The 18589-nt window shown below is 42.6% G+C and overlaps 1 long non-coding RNA gene across 2 annotated transcripts in view; it reads right to left on the reverse strand.

The window, feature by feature from the left end:
* The window catches only part of LOC122468826, a 42202-nt gene that overhangs the window by 3365 nt on the left and 20248 nt on the right, over positions 1–18589 (reverse strand). For both annotated transcript variants that reach the window (XR_006293330.1, XR_006293329.1), the window contains exons 4-8: positions 13927–14010; positions 7751–8081; positions 6288–6334; positions 5826–5978; positions 2770–3013 (exon numbers count right to left, since the gene is read on the reverse strand). This is a non-coding gene — a long non-coding RNA (uncharacterized LOC122468826). The remainder of the gene's footprint in view (positions 1–2769; positions 3014–5825; positions 5979–6287; positions 6335–7750; positions 8082–13926; positions 14011–18589) is intronic.

Raw genomic sequence — 18589 nt, forward strand, 5'->3', positions numbered from 1 at the left:
GCAGCACCTGAACCCACTGGTCAATCAGAGCAAAAAGAGATGGATATTATATGCCTCCTGGTGTGATTAATAAGAAACAATGTCAAGGAAATATTCTTGTCAAAACAATCTAACCTAAAACTCTAGATTTAACTCCCTGTCAACAGTAAGCACAGGGAGGAGAGAAACATGTTAAACACACTGCTGAGAAGCAATCACCAAAATCTAGAACGGGGGAGACTACAGGACAAGTGACCTAGCATTTTTCAATGAATAAATAGCAGGAATTGAAAACAAGGAGGTGGAAACTGTTCAGATTTTAATGCTTATTTATTTATATTGAGAAAGAGAGAGAATGAAAGCAGGGGAGGGGCAGAGAGGGAGGGAGACAGAATCCCAACCAGGCTCTGTGCTGTCAGTGCAGAGCCCAACTTGGGGCTCAAACTCATGAACAGTGAGACCATGATCTGAGCTGAAATCAAGAGTTGGACATTTAACCAACTGAGCCACCCAGGTGCCCCACTGTTAATAGATTTTAAAACTTAAGAGATGTAACAAACCAAATACAATGTGTGAGTCTTATTAGTATCCTGACTCAAATCAAATTAAAAAAACATTGATGGGGGCGCCTGGGTGGCTCAGTTGAGTGTCCGACTCAGCTCAGGTCATGATCTTACGGTTCATGAGTTTGAGCCCTCATTGGGCTCTGTGCTGACAGCTCGGATCCTGGAGCCTGCTTCGGATTCGGAACTGCCTTCCTGTCTCCCTCTCTCTGCCCCCAACCAACTCATATTCTGTCTCTCTCTGAAAAATAAAACAAACAAAAAAAAAACATTGATGAGACAATTGACTAATGACTGGCTGGATATTTGGTTTAAGGGTTACATGGCATTATGGCTATATTTTCTAAAAAGAGCCCTTATTTCTTAGGGATAAATTCTGAATTATTTATAGATAAAATGGTAAGATGTCTTGGAGTTCCTTTAAAATAATCCAGTGGTAGTGATGGTAGGAGGGGTATTGGGGGTATAGATCAATCAAGATTGTCTCTAAATTGATATTTGTTGAAGCTGGGTCATGGGTACATGGGGATTCGTTGTACTTCTATCTCTACTTTCGTGATTACTTGAAATTTTCTACAATACAGCCACAATTAATGGTTTACGAGTAGGTTATGTATGGTAAGCACTGACCTAGAAATAACAACATCGGACAAGGTATACCGCTTTACTGGATAAGGCTATGGAAAAGGTGAGGAAGCAAAAAGGAAGATTAATGAAGAGAATTTCTCTGGAGTGTTGTGAAGGGACCTAGCAGAGGGTTCCACGGAAGAGACAATCTGGTGGTAGTGGTGGTGATGGGTCAGAGTCCGTGGGAGGAGAAGGGATTGTCATAGAGAAAGGTGACTGGAAGCAGTAAAGAAGGGGGACCTTCATAAGACTGACAGATGCAAAAAGGCCATTTCTTTCTGGGGGAGTCTGGGCTGGATCCACAGAAGAAACACACCAATTTTCCTGGGAGCTGGAAGGGTTATTAACTCACCTCTGGGGTCTGTTTTTCTGTAACGCTCCAGCCAAGGATCTTTGACAACAGGAAGGTTGTTTATATTTCTCCCCGCCACCTAGCCACAACACACACACACACACACACACACACACACACAGAACTAAAGAAGATGAAAGAAAGAAAGAAGAAAAAAGAATACCGAGCACAGTGGCCACAATGTAAGGCAAATGTGCCAGCATCATCAGCCATTAGACCTGATAGAACTCCCGCTGTGCGCACAGCCAGCTGGAGGCCCTGGGGAGCAGTTACACAGCATGAGGAAGACACACAGCCTTAGCACTGGAGGCGTTTACATTGGGAACATTCTAGAAGAGAATTTCCTCCATTCTTGCTGCTAGGAGAGAGAAAGTAGACCAAATTTCCTATTTACCCAGCTAGATACAAAAGGCACCAGAACCACTCTTTCCTCCTCCCCCTTCCTTTGAAACTTTCAGAGATACCAAGCTTCACTGAGAAATGTCACAGATAACAGTCATAGCCCGAGGCATGGGGTCTGGGACCAGAAGTCTCCAGTTCTGTATCTGCCACAGCATCACATAGTGATCACTAAGGTGCCACTGCCTTGGCCCAGGGGGACAAGGGAGCCAAGAAAACAGAAATATTTTTTTTAAATAGCAAATGTCAGGTAGATTATCTGCTAGAGGAAGTTAGTCCTCCAGGGAGGACTATGGAGCAGATGCCAGAATCCTCCGGGGGTGGTGGGTGAGGGAAGGGTGTAGTTAACCATTACACTTACTACTTGGTTAGTGGGCATGCACAGAAAAGAAAGAGAAAAAATAGTGGTGTGGGTTGAAAATCGTTGAGAGCACTGTTCCTGGGGGTTTTTTTCATTCAAAGACTTATAGAAAATAACTGATGTAGGTATAAGTGTACGGGGAGAGAAGCACCACCAAGAGATGGGAAGGTGGCAGCAATAAAGCTAAATCAATGAAGCCAAGGCTGTGTGAAAAGGTCCACATTTCGGGGCGGGGGGGGGCGGGGGGAGGGCATTGCAAGTCAGATGGAATGGTAAACAAAGACGATGGAGTTCAAGGTTGCTGAGCTGGGGCAGGGTTGGGCAGGATGTTGTAGGAGCTCCTGTTCAAAGCCTAGCAAATTTCACATCTGTGAAAGCCTCCATTTCGAGACCCAGTGATCTCATTACCACAAAATTGAAGATGAAACACAATAGTCACTGCTTTTTTTCTGATACCCAAGAACTGCACCAGTTTAGTGAAATCTCACCTGGAGCCCTTTTCTAGTGATGGTGCTGGGAGTCGGCAGACACATAGTTTGAGGAGTATCCACGAGAGCATCCAAATGGCAAGGAGCACCTGGTGGGCTGCTGGGTTCCTGGTGGGCTGCTGGGTTCCTCGTCTCTGTGCAATCAACATAAATACATGGTCTTTTATGGTTTCAATAATCATTCAGGTACATGCCTGGCAGGTGGTCCAGAATCTCCTTCCATAGGGCTCTTCCAAACAATTGTCTAAGAACCGTAGGAAACATCATCAGTCTGGAGTGGGGGGAGCAAGGATTGCTTGAGCACCGTCAGTAACTACGGGCATTTCTTTTAAAGAAAAATTTTTTAATGTTTATTTCTTTTAATGTTTATTTATTTTTGAGACAGAGAGAGAGAGAACACGAGTGGGGGAGAGGCAGAGAGAGAGAGAGAGGGAGACACAGAATCTGAAACAGGCTCCAGGCTCTGAGCTGTCAGCACAGAACCTGAGGTGGGGCTAGAAATCACAAACCGGGAGATCATGACCTGAGCCGAAGTCGGATGCTCAGCCGAATGAGCCACCCAGGTGCCCCAGGTATTTCTTGCCTATAGCATTACTGGTGAAACTTGACCTTGCTTAATGTTTAGATATTTATCTAGACTCACATCCCAGGATGGCTGCCGTGGGGCTCCAGAACCAGGCTGTGAAGTTAAAACGTGCTGAATTGACCGTTACAGCTCCTTTCTAGAGTACAATCCCGTTCCAGGAGCATGTAGAACTGCTCCAGTATGTGCCACCTTACCAGCCTCTTCCCTCACTCTCTCTTCAAGGACCACTCAAAACCAGACTAGGTCTAGCTATGCCCTTTCCCAGAACACTGGCCTCTGCCATACTAGAGAAGCCGGCATTTGAAACAGCCCTTTCATTGGGCAACCAGTTGACTCTTGGGAGAGAGCATTGCTGCACATACAAGTGGAAGATAGCTGAGATTCTTTCTGAGGTTCTGTGATTCATTCACAAATACCTCATGTGTCATGACTGTGCCAGGTGGGGAGACAAAAATGATTTATGAGCCCAAGGAACCCACAATGCAGAGAGCCTAAGGGGGTAGCAGGAGTCATGGCAGAATCTGTGCAGATACTCTGAAGACCCACAAAAAGACAGCTAACCCAGAATGAGTGGATCAGGAAAGGAAGCCAGAAGGTCTTGAAGAGGTTTTCTTTGCCTGAAGCATTTTGCCTTCAAAACCAAGAGGGAGAATGGAAGGCAAAATGCTTCAGGCAAAGAAAAATGAATATATCAAAAGCGTGAAGGAATGTGCAAAACTATAGACAATAGCACACATCAGGGTTCAGTTTGGAAGTAGCATAAAGGGTAATATGCCAAGGAAAGCTAAGAGATAAGCCTGGTGACAGAGGCAGAGCCCATGAGAGCCTTATGGACCACACTAAAGGGTGTGGAGAGTCCCAACAGGATTTTATAAGAGGTAGGGACATTATCAAGCTCATATTTTACAAAGATCCCTGGGGACAGTGTGCAGACAAGGCCAGAGGATGTTCAAGTCTATAATCTAGACAAGAAAGAATAGAAGAGGGGAAAGCAAGGGAACTAGAAATAATGAAAGTTCAGGGCACAGAGAAATTCCAGGCCTTATGAGCCTGAGAAGCAATTTGTTGTTGTTGTTGTCGTTTTTAATTTTTTAATTTTTTTATTTATTTTTGAAGGAGAGAGAGAGAGCATGAGCGGGGGAGGAGCAGAGAGAGAGGGAAACACAGAATCCGAAGCAGGCTCCAGGCTCTGAGCTGTCAGCACAGAGCCTGACACGGGGCTCAAACTCACGGACTGGGAGATCATGACCTGAGCCAAAGTCAGAGGCTCAGCTGAATGAGCCACCCAGGCACCCTGCCTTAGGAGCTATTTGTAAAGCTAGGCAGACTCAGTGTTGGCTATGTGTGCCATCTTTATCTATTATGTCAGAATATTTAGGCTTAAGTCTGGGAGAATATGAACTCCAATGTAATGGGTAGATATTCTTCCCAGCAATTTTCACCTAGATATACACTGAGGTCAGAGGTCATTCTTTCCCCCAGAACAGGTAGCGCTGTCTCTCTTCTCACTCTCCTCTGTGATATGAGACCTCACACATACTTCCAGTCTCCGCAGCAGGGCATAACAATAAGAGTTACTATATTCACAGAGCAAGTTTTATACATGTGGTTCATTGAATCCTCCTTCCTCACATTTTTTCCAGGAAGCAATTGAAGCTAAAAGGTTACATGACTTAACCAAGACTCCACAGTTAGTAAGTGGCAGAGTTGGAGCTTGAGGTTAGATCTCTTGGACACTCTTCCCCTCTATACACTCTGCTACTTGATACTCATTTGCTTATTATGTGTCTGCCTCACTCTACTGGATTATAAACTCTTTGAGACCGTGGATTGTGCCTCATTTTTCTTTCTATCCTGGTACTTTGCTTAGGGCCTGACAAAGGCATTAACTTCTGAATGAATGAACTTTGTGGGAGGTTTTAAAGAAGTCATAAAAACATAAGGGAAGGGAAGCAAAAATAATATACAAACAGGAAGGGGGACAAAACCTAAGAGACTCTTAAATATAGAGAATAAATAGAGGGTTGCTGGAGGGGTTGTGGGGGGGGGGGATGGGCTAAATGGGTAAGGGGCATTAAGGAATCTACTCCTGAAATCATTGTTGCACTATACGCTAACTTGGATGTAAATTAAAACATAAATAAATTATTAAAAAATTAAAAAATAAAGAAGTCATAAAAGGTTGATCACCCAGACTATGTATAAAGAAGGAAGGGGAGTATTATTGCCTCTTACTTGGGTACAGTTGGCATATTGGCATTAAGTTGTACATATGATTCTCAAGTCCTTTTAACACCAGCCAGTAGAACTTCCCCCCTCTTTCCTGAGTCACTGCCCAAATGGCAGCAGTTAAGAAATGTCAGGGCACAGAATTCTAGCCAAATGCTTCAATTTGCTGCACTCCAGGGATAGCTGTGCATGACCTATTTATTAGAGAACTAGACCAGACCACTGTAGTGGTCCTGCTTACCTTGAGGGCAAATCTGTGGGCAGGCTCAGCATTGGGTTACATCACAGGCTTTCATCTGCCAGTGAGCCTCTGACCAGGGGAACGTCCCGGAAGCATGTAAGCAGCACACAGGGCATATGCCGCCTTTAACTATATCACGTGCTCTGGCAACACCTTTGGGAATTAGAATAAAGTGACTTTGGGAAATGTTGGCCAGTCAATGGGGACCTTGCCTACAGCCCAGGAAGACAGACCCAAGGAAGAGTCAGTGAGGGGATTCAGTTCCATCCCTCCCCCCCACAAAATTCCCAGGACATTCACGAGATCCACCGAAAGCCAGACCTATTTGAAGAGGCATATCTCTTGAAAAAGGAACATTCCCTGAAGCCCGGGGTTTTCTAGCAGCCTAAACACAGCAAAACTTGAGGTGCTAGCGTTTTGCATGCTTAACTTCCTGTTTCTAAAGGAAAAGAGAGACTTTACCAAGACTTTGTGGCTGTCAGGCTGTTCCCTCCAGTCTGGTGACTTCACTGTGGATGAATCAGAAACATATGGATCAAATTTCCTCCTAAAATACACTTCGGTTTGGCAATTAAAAGAAAATGTGTACGATATAGCAGATTTGGTGGCCACCAGCCCTGCAAGAAGGGGGTGGCCAAAATTATCTTAACTATTTATTGAAAGAAAACTTGATTGCTAATGGGCACAGAAGAAACCATGGCAAAAACTGGCAAGAGATTTGTGGATGGCGCATCTTGGCTTCTGAAGCTTGTAAGCAAAGACAGGGTGTTTACAAAGATTCTAGTGGAAATGTGCTCTTGAATTTGGGTTTAGAAACATTGACTTAGAAGTTATAAAGAAAGATTCTTTTAGGAAAAGAGGTGCTACAGATTGGAATGAGATAGACCTAAAAACTCCTTCTAACAGACTGACTATTCTACTGTTTAATGAAATTAATACGGCAGTACAGCTTGTCAATAAGCAGAAACCCACAGAAACCAAAAATGTATACACAGGAAACATAAAAATGCTTGTAATAGTTCTTAGCAGAGGCAATTGAACACATGAAGAGCGAGAAACATCTTAATAAACCAATTTGGCAATTTATAGTGATTTATCCACAAGCAGGGCATCATATGAATTTTTCATTTTTTTTTTCAACGTTTATTTATTTTTGGGACAGAGAGAGACAGAGCATGAACGGGGGAGGGGCAGAGAGAGAGGGAGACACAGAATCGGAAACAGGCTCCAGGCTCTGAGCCATCAGCCCAGAGCCTGACGCGGGGCTCGAACTCACGGACCGTGAGATCGTGACCTGGCTGAAGTCGGACGCTTAACAGACTGCGCCACCCAGGCGCCCCTGAATTTTTCATTTTTTAGTGTCACTTTCCTGGGTAGGATTCATCACAATGACATTCATTTATTCATTCGTTTATTCTTTCACTAGTAACTTACCTAGGACCTATTCCAGATGCCAAATGCTGAGCCATGCTCTGGGATTTGGGTGTCTTATACAAAGATGTCCACGACACTGACTCTTCCCTCGTGTAGTTTGTAGCAAAACACACAAATAAATCTTTAGCTATCTGTGTGCAAATTGTTATGTACTTGATCCTGTACCATCACAGTTTAGCAGAGTAGTTAGGCACAAAAACTTTGTAAATAGATTTGCATTTGACCTTGAGTTCTGCTGCTTACAAGTTGGGTGACCTTGAGTAAGTTATTTCATCTCACTGGGTTTTAGTTCTTTCATTCGACATCTGAAAAAAGGTAATACCTGCCTCATCAAACTGATGTGAGGAGAAATTCCCTGCAATACAGCACCGATACTAAACTTTGATTTAGATACCAAATTTGGGATTAGTCAGATTTCAGTGCAAGAAACAAATTCTTTGCTCTGAATACTCCAGATAAAAGCGATTTAATACAAGGAATTGGGCACTTACAAAATTATTTGATGATGGGGAGGAACAAGAGGCAGGGACCCACATCTGGGCTTAACCGGTCTCCAACGTAGCTGGGACGCATCAGAGATCAGGGTGCATTGGCTGATCACACTGCTGGGACTGATGTATGGTCCCCCCAAAGCCATTGTCCCGACAGGAATGCTGAATTTGCCTGCAGCTACTGTCTCTCATAGCAGAAACATTAGCAGAAAAATAGTTTTCCTCTTTTCATCTTCAAAATTGTATGGGAGTGTATTTATTTGGTGTTTTAGTGCTTCCAGGATCCTAGTTGCCAGGGAATCAGCCAATGTAATTTTTAGCTTTCTAGCCCCTGTAACACAAAAAGGAACATAGAAATTGATGGAAGTAAGTATTGCGTGCCAGCTGACCATGTCCAAGATTTAAAGTACTTACCACAGTGTTAACATACGAGAAGGGCTTGAATGTTAACTATGATTATGATAGATACACAAAGCTAAGTCAGCATTCATAAACTATTATGCTAAGAAGTGAAGGTAGTCCATATCATATTTTCCTTCTCCACTGTGTCTAAAGCATATAATCAGGGAAATTAGATTTTCCATATCTGAAGCACAGGTAAATTGAATGCTCTGTCAAAGGTCTAGCCTAGTTGTTCTGATCTCAGTTCCCCAGTGCAGCATTTTGTTTTTTATTTTTTAATGTTCATTTATTTTTGAGAGAGAGAGAGCCTGCGCGCGAGTGGGAGAGGGGCAGCGAGAGGGAAACAGGATCTGAAGCGGGCTCTGCACTGACAGCAGAGAGCCCAACGCGGGACTCGAACTCACATACCGCGAGACCATGACCTGAGCACAAGTCGGACACTTAACTGACTGAGCCGCCCAGGCGTCCCTCTAATGCACCATTTGATAACAGCTCCAAAGGAGAAAGTGTGGTAAGATGGTAGATGATGAAATTTCAGAGATTACTCTCTTTTCAAAAAAAGAAACAAACCCTCTTATCTGATGTGATAAAGTAGGTTCTGAAGAAAATGAGTAATTATAGCAGGGATGTAAATAAAACTCAAGCTTTGTACAGAGTGTTGACATGGGACCATTTTCCATCTCGCATACAGTGGCATGAACAAAAAGATGGAGGTGGAGTCAGTTTTTAGTTTAGCTTTTTTTCTTTTTCCAGTTTTTCACTATACTTTGGTTTTCTATTTTTGTTGGTTTTTGAATTGGACTTTTAGCTGATTTGTCCTGTACAGCTTTTGGAAGCTTTCAGATTGAATGATGCTATTTTCCAGGGTTTGATGAAGACTAATGCATCATATTTAGATGGTTCCAGTTATTCAGTAAGGTCATGTTACTTTGCAACTAGTCAATCGTATCCTAGAGAACTCGGAATGAGGTTGGCATAAGAAAGATGGGGTTATTTTTATTGTAACAGCAGATGAACTTAGAAAGTGAAAGGGGCCAGTGGAAGAGCCAGAAAGACAATGGACAGATGCCCCAACAGCCTATTCCTCCTTACCCCCTCCCAACAACACACAAGAAATTTTTCCAAGTCACTTTTTACATATGCCTTGACTATTGATTCATCAAAGATGTCTTCAATGGATTCACAACTCAAACCACATTGCAGTGGTTTTTTTTTCTAATAAAGAAAAGGATTGAAAATGTAAATATAGTATTTCTTCTATTTTTACAAATGAATGCGCTCAATACAAAACACTGTCAGCAGCTAATACTATGTTAATACGCTCAGATCAACTGGTTACACAAGTGAAATGGTAACATTCCCAAATGAAATGTGATCAAATGCTTTCACATGCAGTTTGCCTTCTTCCTCCACTTCTTAGCAGAAAGAGCTTTTTTGGATACATTTTGTCAACACTGACAGAGTAAACAGCTTTTTCAAGAGACTGGAGTGTTTTCCTTCTGATTCATTGTGGATGCCTACAAGAGTACTTCCTTTTAAGTTAAAGCATTTTACAAATTCTTTCTACTGAATCAATTTACATACTTTTATCACCACTGTTTTTTAATAAGTAACTTTTCTTTCTTACTCAAAATTCATTTCACTGCGTCCCAACCTTTCTGTGATGCTTGGAGAAAAGAAGCAGAGTTCATTTAAAACACTCTTGTTTATGATGGATGAAACCACAAACCTTTTGTGATGTTAACCCGCTCACAAAAAGAGAATCTGAACTTCAGAGTATTTTGTGTTTGGAGAGAAGGCACACCAAGGAGAATGGGCTCATTTCAATTCAATATATTATAGGAAGGAAAAGATCAAGGAAGAGCTGGTCTTAAAACTGTCAAAATATGAGAATTTGATGGGAAGAAAGAAGGAAAACAGAGCAGTTGGAAATGCAAAGATAAAAGAGTTGGATCCAGACATGTCTATGTAATTTCCCAGAAATGGAAACTGTACTGGCAATTTGGAAAGAGATATCAAGAAACAATATGCATTAAATGTTGAGTGTTTCTTGTAGCAGTGAACTTGGAAGGCTCTTAGAACACATGGCATGATGGTCTCGTGATTCATCTACATATGGCCTTGTGCTTGGTGACTGACAAAGGGAGAAACCAAGTTTCATAAGGAATTAAACACAGAAGAGGAAGCTAAACACTATTTCAGAAAACGACTCTGAGAAGCTTCTAGGTCAACAGCAGAGTATTAACTAACTCAGCCTATTAAATACACATGGGAGAGAGTAAACAACTCTATTAATAATAATGTGTCATTTCTTCTGTTTTCTTGATGGTGCAACAATTGACTTGTCTAAGGTTGATTACGTAGTTATTGGAGGTTGAGTTTAGGTGCAAAAAGAGTTCTTTCCACAACACCAGTGATTCCCAATCCTGGCTACTTGTCAGAATCATCTCAAGGGCTTTGCAAAAATACAGATTCTTGGGCCCGAGCCCAGGAAATTCTGATTCAGTAGTCTAGAGCAAGCCCTGAGAATCAAATATTTTTTAAGAGGTTCAGATACATGGTTCTCTGGCGGGAAACAATGGCCACAGCTGCAAGCAGGTAGCATGAGAACCGGTGAAGATAAGGGGCCAGGAGAGAAGGGGGTGGAACAGAGGAACAGAAGAAACTGTTGCAAAACTACACCAGCCACAAGTCTCTGAAAATCCTCCCAGATCTGAAAAAATGCTTTGGCGTCACCTGCATTTATTTCTGAGACCCCAGGCCTTCCTAACCAGCCCACCCCCTCCTAGATGGCCATGAGATACTCCTGTGGTTTGAAGCTGTGCTTTCAGAAGTCACAACAACCATGGTAAAATGCCGCTGCCACACCGGGTATCCCCCAAGATGAATTATGATGAGATATTTAGGTCTCCATCAATAAATAATAATAATAATAATAATAATAATAATAACAACAACAACAACAAAGAGGCATTTGGAGCTATGAGTGCCCTGAATGTAGACTTAGCTAGTTATGTGACACTTTTTCAAAAAAAAAAAAAAAAAAAAAAGTACGCAATCAAATCAGTGGCACAAATGTGTATCAATCCTGGCCACATACATAAATGTTCTTTCTTTCATTCAATATCGCCTCTATCTTTTGTGCTCTATTTCACCACACTGAGCAAAAATATCTGTCCACGAGTCTTTAAGATCTCTCAGAAGCATAAGGGGAATAGTGCATTATCAAATTTTCACCAAAAGTTACCATGGCGTTTTTTAGCAGAGTGGATATTATCTTATTTGGCAGGCCGTGAAGCTTCCTCACCTCTCTGGGGTCTTCGGAATGTGGTCTCATGATTGGTTTTACAAGAGAAGTTACTAGGGATATGGTGGAAGTTCCAAGAGCGAGTCTATATCCTTACTGCTGGCTGTTCCTTCCTGGGTGGGGCACACACAGAGCACAGGGATCTGTTCTCTGATTCCACAACAGAACTAAAGACAGCAGTTCTGCTGGAAGACTCAGATCCGGGGGCCCGTCCTCGTCATTTTCCGAGTGAGTTCTAGTCCAAGTGTGGACATAAGAAGCAGGGACAAGGAAAGTGGGAGATAGAGCAAGGCTGATAACATGAAGGAGAATAACAATTCTGCATTTTTATCTATTCACCCAACAAATGTCTGTGAACATCTGCTATATTCCAAGTCCAGTGCTAGAGGCCAGGGAGACAGTACCCCAGACAGACATGGCTCTGGCCCCACAGAACTCGCAGACGAACACAAAGCCAACTAAAAAACCGAATCATTTCAAAGTTTTGTAAGAGCTAGGGAGAAAGGGTTTTAGGCAAGGGAAGGGTATAATCTCATAAGTGATTTAATAAGTTTAGACCAGGGGCGCCTGGGGGGCTCAGTCGGCTCAGAGGTCCGACTCTTGGTGTTGGTTCAGGTTGTGATCTCTCAGTTCCTGAGCCTGAGCCCCACATCGAACTATGAGCCTGCTTGGGATTCTCTATCTCTCCCTCTCTCTGCCCCACCCCTGCTCATGCGCGCACTCTCTCTCTCTCTCTCTCTCTCTCTCTGTCTCAAAATAAATATAGAAAAAAGTTTAGTCCAGCAGCTGTGTGCCAGCATCAGTGGGACTGAAGAGAGCAGCAAAGAGGCCACTGCAGCCATCCAGATGATAAATGACAGTGACCCAGCCTGGGAGGGCAGCAGTGAAGGGAGAAGACAGACGGAAGTAACTGAACTGCCACCACCAGCAGCCACGTCGTGGATGGACTCTAGCACTTGGTCCTTCGGATGCAGCTCGCATAGGTGATGGGATAAACAGAAGCCTGAAGGGGAAACAGGAGATTTGGAGAGCTTTCATTATGATTCAACTCAGCCTCCTTTACTTTAAAATCCCGGCTTCCAGTTTCACAAACACCTACCAAGTGAGCATCTTGTCTGTGCAGGACGCTGTGCTAGACCTACTGTGAGCTCAAGGATGAGGAAAAAAATGGTACCAGAGCTCACACAGCCCACCTTCAGTGAAGAAGAAATGTCAACTATACATGTAACTAAAATAAAGCAAAAATAAGACAAGAATCAGAGAAAAACCCGAAGGGTCTTGGAGTAAGAGGAGGGATTCAACAGGAAGAGAGGGGACAGGATATCCCAAGTGGAGAGAGCAGGCAGAGCAAAGGCGTGGGGGGTGGGAATCTGGAGTCTGTGCTCAGGAAACAGTCTGTTTGGCTCAAGTGTTGGATTGGCAGAGAGTGAGGCTGAGGGGATACTGATCGCTCAGCCTCCAGTTCCTTCGACATCTTTTGCTGTATTTGTGCAACTTTGTACCTGTATCAAATATTTATATCAAAAGCAAACTCTCACTCGGGAATTCTTCTTCATAAAAAAAAAAAATGAAATTCTCCCTGGTGGCAAAATTCTTTCCCCTAGGTTGATAGCACAGAGCTCACATAGTAATAAGTGCTATCAAAATAGATGCTTAGGACGACAGAGCTAAAGCTTAGCTGCCTATTGAGAGAAGCTGCTGATTTCTGACATGATTTGTCTAATTTGAAAGGATTTGCTTCCTTCCCTTCCCTTCTTCCTTCCCTCCCCTGCCTTCCTTCTCTCCTCCCTCTCATCCCTTCAAGGAATACTGGAGACATATCAAGGAGCTCAGGCTAACATCCTGAAATTTGGGCTAGACGGGCTTTTTGAGGTTGCTGGTGCTGAGATGTGGCCACAGAGATTTGTCTAGGGAAAGTACATCGTAATCCATCCACAGACGTTCATGGACTGCTTTGGTGAGCCAAGTAGCTGCTGTAAGAATGGTTATGATTTATTTTCAGGAAGATTTTTTTCTTTGGCTCTTTGACACTGACTAAGAACCATCATGCTTTACAGTTTTTAAGAGCCTGTCTTGTGCTCAGCCCTGCACTTCCTTACAACATGGTGGGCTTGTGGGCAGAAAGATATATGTATGCCCCTGAGAGATCCTCAGATCCCCTCACCACTCAGACTGGTGGGGTGACCACTCATCGGGAAAGCCGCACTGCGTGTGAGTGACTCCTGGGAGATCATCTGGAAGCCAGTATCTGGGGACACACTGCTTTTTTGACCAGTCCAAAGTTTGTCCTTTTTATTGTTCCTTCTTGCCACATAGGCAAGTAACATACAGTATAGAAACAAACATTACAGACGAGGCTACCCAGTCTCTGGAAAGGGCATTCAACATAGGGGGAAATGCATCTCAGGGCTCACCCTGGAGATTTCCGTTCATATTCTGGATGTGAGTATAAAGGAATTTCTCTTACCATTGGATTCTTCCTTCTCTGTTCCTCTTTCAAAGGCACATTTCTCTAGAGAGTGTGTCCCAAATGCCATACGTCTGTGAAGTTCTTTACAAACATTAATAGACAAATGGTTAGTTTATATTAAGCACTCCTGTATTGCTCTGACGTGAGCAGTGAGGAGCCCACGGTTTACATTTTTTGTCTTTCTTTTAAAAAGGAATGAGGAGGGGTGGGAGGGAGGGAAGGGTGGGTAATGGGTATTGAGGAGGGCACCTTTTGGGATGAGCACTGGGTGTTGTATGGAAACAAATCTGACAATAAATTTCATATATTGAAAAAAAAAAGAAAAAAAATAAACTGAAAAAAAAAAGGAATGAGGAATTATATAGCAGATGATCCAAACTTTTTATGCCAGAAAATGAAGAAGTAAGGAAGAAACCAAGATTTTAAAAAGATTTACATTTGGACCCTTTGTGAGGTAAGTGCAAATGGGCATATGAGCTCACGTCAATCTTTAGAAGGGAAGACAGGCCCCGAGTTTACTTTTTACCTTGAGTTTCCTGCTTCTCTGCCCTGAGCAGACTCCAAAATACTGAACTTATTTATGAGCTCCTAATTTTAAAAAATATACTTATAGTGCCACTAATAACAATAAAAATGGAAATAAGTGTTTGTACAAAAACCCAGGAAGACAGGCCATGTCTGAGTTTCCCATGGCCACGTGTTCAGAATTCTTTACAAATAAAGTCATGTAGAGTCCACTCATATTTTGTATATGTATGTTTGTACTTTACACGATCAAATGTCTTGACAACATCAGCTATTGAATTATTCAAAACACTTGGCATTTCGTGTGCTTTTTTGTGGAGTAATCATGGTGTTTGAATATCAGTTCTAACACAGTGTGCAATGAAGACTCTACGTCATGTTCAATGTAGAAGGTAAGTGAAGGTGGCGTAGATACCCGCTGGCCATGAATTCATCTTCTGCCTTGTACTGTTGTGTGCCCCTCAAACGGTTACACAACTTCCCCGGACATCAGTTTCCTCACCTTAAAAAGAGCAAATAGTAATAGCAATCTCATAGTTCTGGTATGAGGATTAAATCAGAGTATATATGGGGTGTCTGGGTAGCTCAGTGGGTTGAGTGTCAGATTCCAGCTCAGGTCATGATCTCACGGTTCGTGAGTTCAAGCCTCTCATCTTGCTCTGCTGACAGCTCGGAGCCTGGAGCCTGCTTTGGATTCTGTGTCTCCCTCTCTCTCTGCCCCTGCCCCGCTTACATTATGTTTCTCTCTCTCAAAAATAAATAAACATTAAAAAAAATTTAAGGAAAGAAATAAATTAGAGTATGTAAAGCTTAGTGTTTAGTACATTTTAAGTAGTTAATAAAAGCCAACTTTAAGACACACACACACACACACACATACACACATACTGTATATAGCTGGAAGGAAATCTATATATGTACCATACGCATGTATATTGTATATGGTAAGCAGCGGTTACTTAGAGGTTGTGGGATTACAGGAGATTTTAATTTTCTTTGTTTTCCAAGTTTTCTAGGATGAGTTAATAAGATATTTACAATGTCATAACACCTTTTAAAGGATATAATGCAGGACAAGTGATTTATTAGGACAGTTATGGCAGGAGCAAAACCACACGTTAGCTTCCATGCCTTAAAAAAGGACAAAAAGTGAAAAGGTAAATCTTCAACACAGCTGTTACTAAACAGCAGAGATCTCAAGGGATTAAAAGCTGGAAATGAGTAGAAGCAGCCCCAAAATAAAAGGAGCAGGGCTGCCAAAGACAGTGGGGGGTAAGACCCAAAGACCCTCAGTTCAATAAGCACTTCCAACAGATCCTCTCCAAGGCACGGGACATTTTCAAATTGCCCCAGAATAGGCTTTTCTTGGAAAGTGTTCCTAAAAAGATTCAGAAAATGAAGAACCACAGGCGTACAAGCACTAAGGAAAAACAGAGAATCAACAACTGATTAAAGTCCCATCCAATTTTTTTTTTTCCTAAGAGTGAAGTCACATCAAAGAGCTCAAAACAAATAGATGAAGGTGGGAAACTCATTCCCAGCAGTTTCCGTTACATTTGGGCACAGGGTATGTGAATTGTTGGTGAGAAATCCATTTCTGTCTGCCTGTATATCTTGTTGCATTCGCAAGTCTCTGCAGTAGCCTTCAACAAGGGAGTTTCAGCCTCTCTTGCTATGCGTTCAGGCATCTTCTGGTCTCTTTCTGAGGTTCTGCCATTGCAGTCAAAACATTCTGAGAACTCTAGCTTTTGGTTAAAGTGATTCTCATGACGAAGTCAAAAGAGAGCCAGAAGGGTTTGCTGTTCTGCCTGTGCCCCTCTCTGGGGTATTTATATCATTTGCCGGTTTTACCAAAAATAGAAGTTGTTCTGCCATTTACTGGAAGGGTATCACTCCTTCCCTTCCCTTCTTTCCCTTCCCTTCCCTTCCCTTCCCTTCCCTTCCCTTCCCTTCCCTTCCCTTCCCTTCCCTTCCCTTTCCTTCCCTCCCCTTCCCTCCCCTCCCCTGCCTTTCCCCTCCTTCACCCTCTCCTCCCCTCCCCTCTCCCTCCCCTCTCCCTCCTCCCCTTCCCTCCTCTCTCCCTCTCCTCCCCTTCCCTATCATCTTTTCTCCTACCCTCTCTTTTCTTCCCCCCTCCGTCCTTTCCTTTCTTTCCCACAGTCCTTCTTCCTCTCTCTCCCTCTCCCTCTCCTGCCTTTGTTGCTTCCTTCCTTTCCCCTATGCATGTATATGCATTTAGTAACTTTATCAACCACCTATTGTGTGGCATCCATTGCACCGTGAATATAAAGATACTGTAAGGCATGGCCCGGGCTGATATTACATTTTCATTGTCTTTGTTTTGGCCCCCAATTACATTCTAGTATCCAGGCAGTCACTCCTTTTTATTAAGCGTCTGTTACGTGTCTGGCACTTTCATGGATCTTATTTTACTTAATTCCATCGTCCACCCAGAGTTAGGTATTACCATTCCTATAACACAGATGATTGAATTTAGTTAGGCTCAGAGGGTTTAAATATCTAACCCAGGGGCACTCAGTTCTTAGGAGGAGGAGTCAGAAATTCATTCTGATTTTTCTGCTTCCAAGTTCAGTGAGTTTTCTGCTCGGCCTCCATATTGATGTGAAGGACCAAAACATACTTTTATGTTTTTGTGTTTTTTATACTGCACTGCACATGCAGTGTGGACAACAAATACTTGTATGGAAGTAGGTCTCGATTGTATTAAAATGGTCTGCATGATTTATTTATTCTTTCATGTGCTTATACTTGGCAGCACTGTTCAGAATTTTCACATGTATGTGCATTGTTCAGATACAGGAAACTGGTCAAGGTTTTACCACTTATGTTCAGAGAGCAAGGTGAATAACCTGGGACCCACCCTGAGCTGAGACAGATCAGCAGACATATAAACACCAGTAAGGGCTTGTATGGGTTCTGAAAGCAGGCTTCCCTTGATTGGAGCTGGTTACAGAGGACACACAGGAGGGAAAAATCTTCAGTGTCCAAATAAGGATAAAAATTACTCTTGAAATCTTAATAGAGAGGCAGATTCTTTTTAATTTGGGGAAATTTTAAAAATGTCTAAAATGCAAAAAAAGTAATCTGACAAATATCCGTGTACTCATCGCCCGGAGATGAAATCTGTACACATTTTGTTATATTAGTTTCAAGATTTTTTAGAATGAAATTTATAAACATTTTAAAGTTGGAATCTCTTGTGCCTTCCATCGCCAATCCAACCTCCTCTCTGACTCCACTCTGGTAGGCACCATCAAAGTCTGGTTTCCAATCCACTCTTCGTTCAGTTCCATGAATACATGTGTTTTCATGAACAATTCATACTATTGTCTTGTGTTTATTATAAAATATACATAGGGTGTCAAACTGCTTATAGCATTTTGAAACTTGCTTTCCTCCCCCTGAGACATCACTATGTTTTTGAGCTCTGTGTTGGAATATAGAAATCTAGTCCATTCTTTTAAGTGGCTGTATAGTATTTTTTTATATGAATAAAATAGTTTATTATGCCTTCTCCTACTTCTGTTGATGGATGCAAAGATTGTTACAGATGATACTGCGATAGAAGTGCTCACACAATTCTAGTCCTCATAAATGCATTCAAGTTCTTGTAAGGTGTTTACCTAGAAACAGAGTGGCTGAGTGGTATGCTAGAGGCATGCTTCACTTTACCACATGTTGACAAATTACTCTCTGAGATGGTTGTGCCAATTTATACTCTCACTGCCAGTGCATTTAAGTGGCTGCTTCTCCATACCTTATTCTTTTCTTTTTTATGTTTATTTACTTTTGAGAGAGAGAGAGAGACAGAGTGTGAGCAGGGGGTGGGGAGGGGCGGCGAGAGAGGGAAATACAGAAACCCAAGCAGGCTCTGGGCTCTGAGCTGTCAGCCCAGAGCCCCACGCGGGGCTCCAACCCAGGAACCCTGAGATCATGATCTGAGCAGCACTTAACCGACTGAGCCACCCAAGCGCCCCTCCGTACCTTTTTCAACACTGGTTATTGGCAGACTTAAATCTTTGCCAATCTGCTAGCTAAGCAAGGTCATCTTCTTATTGTTTGCATTTCCCCAATTTACTAGTATAATCTAGTGCTTTTTCATGTTTATGGGCCA

This window comes from Prionailurus bengalensis, chromosome B3 (assembly GCF_016509475.1).
Source record: "Prionailurus bengalensis isolate Pbe53 chromosome B3, Fcat_Pben_1.1_paternal_pri, whole genome shotgun sequence".
NCBI lineage: Eukaryota > Metazoa > Chordata > Mammalia > Carnivora > Felidae > Prionailurus > Prionailurus bengalensis.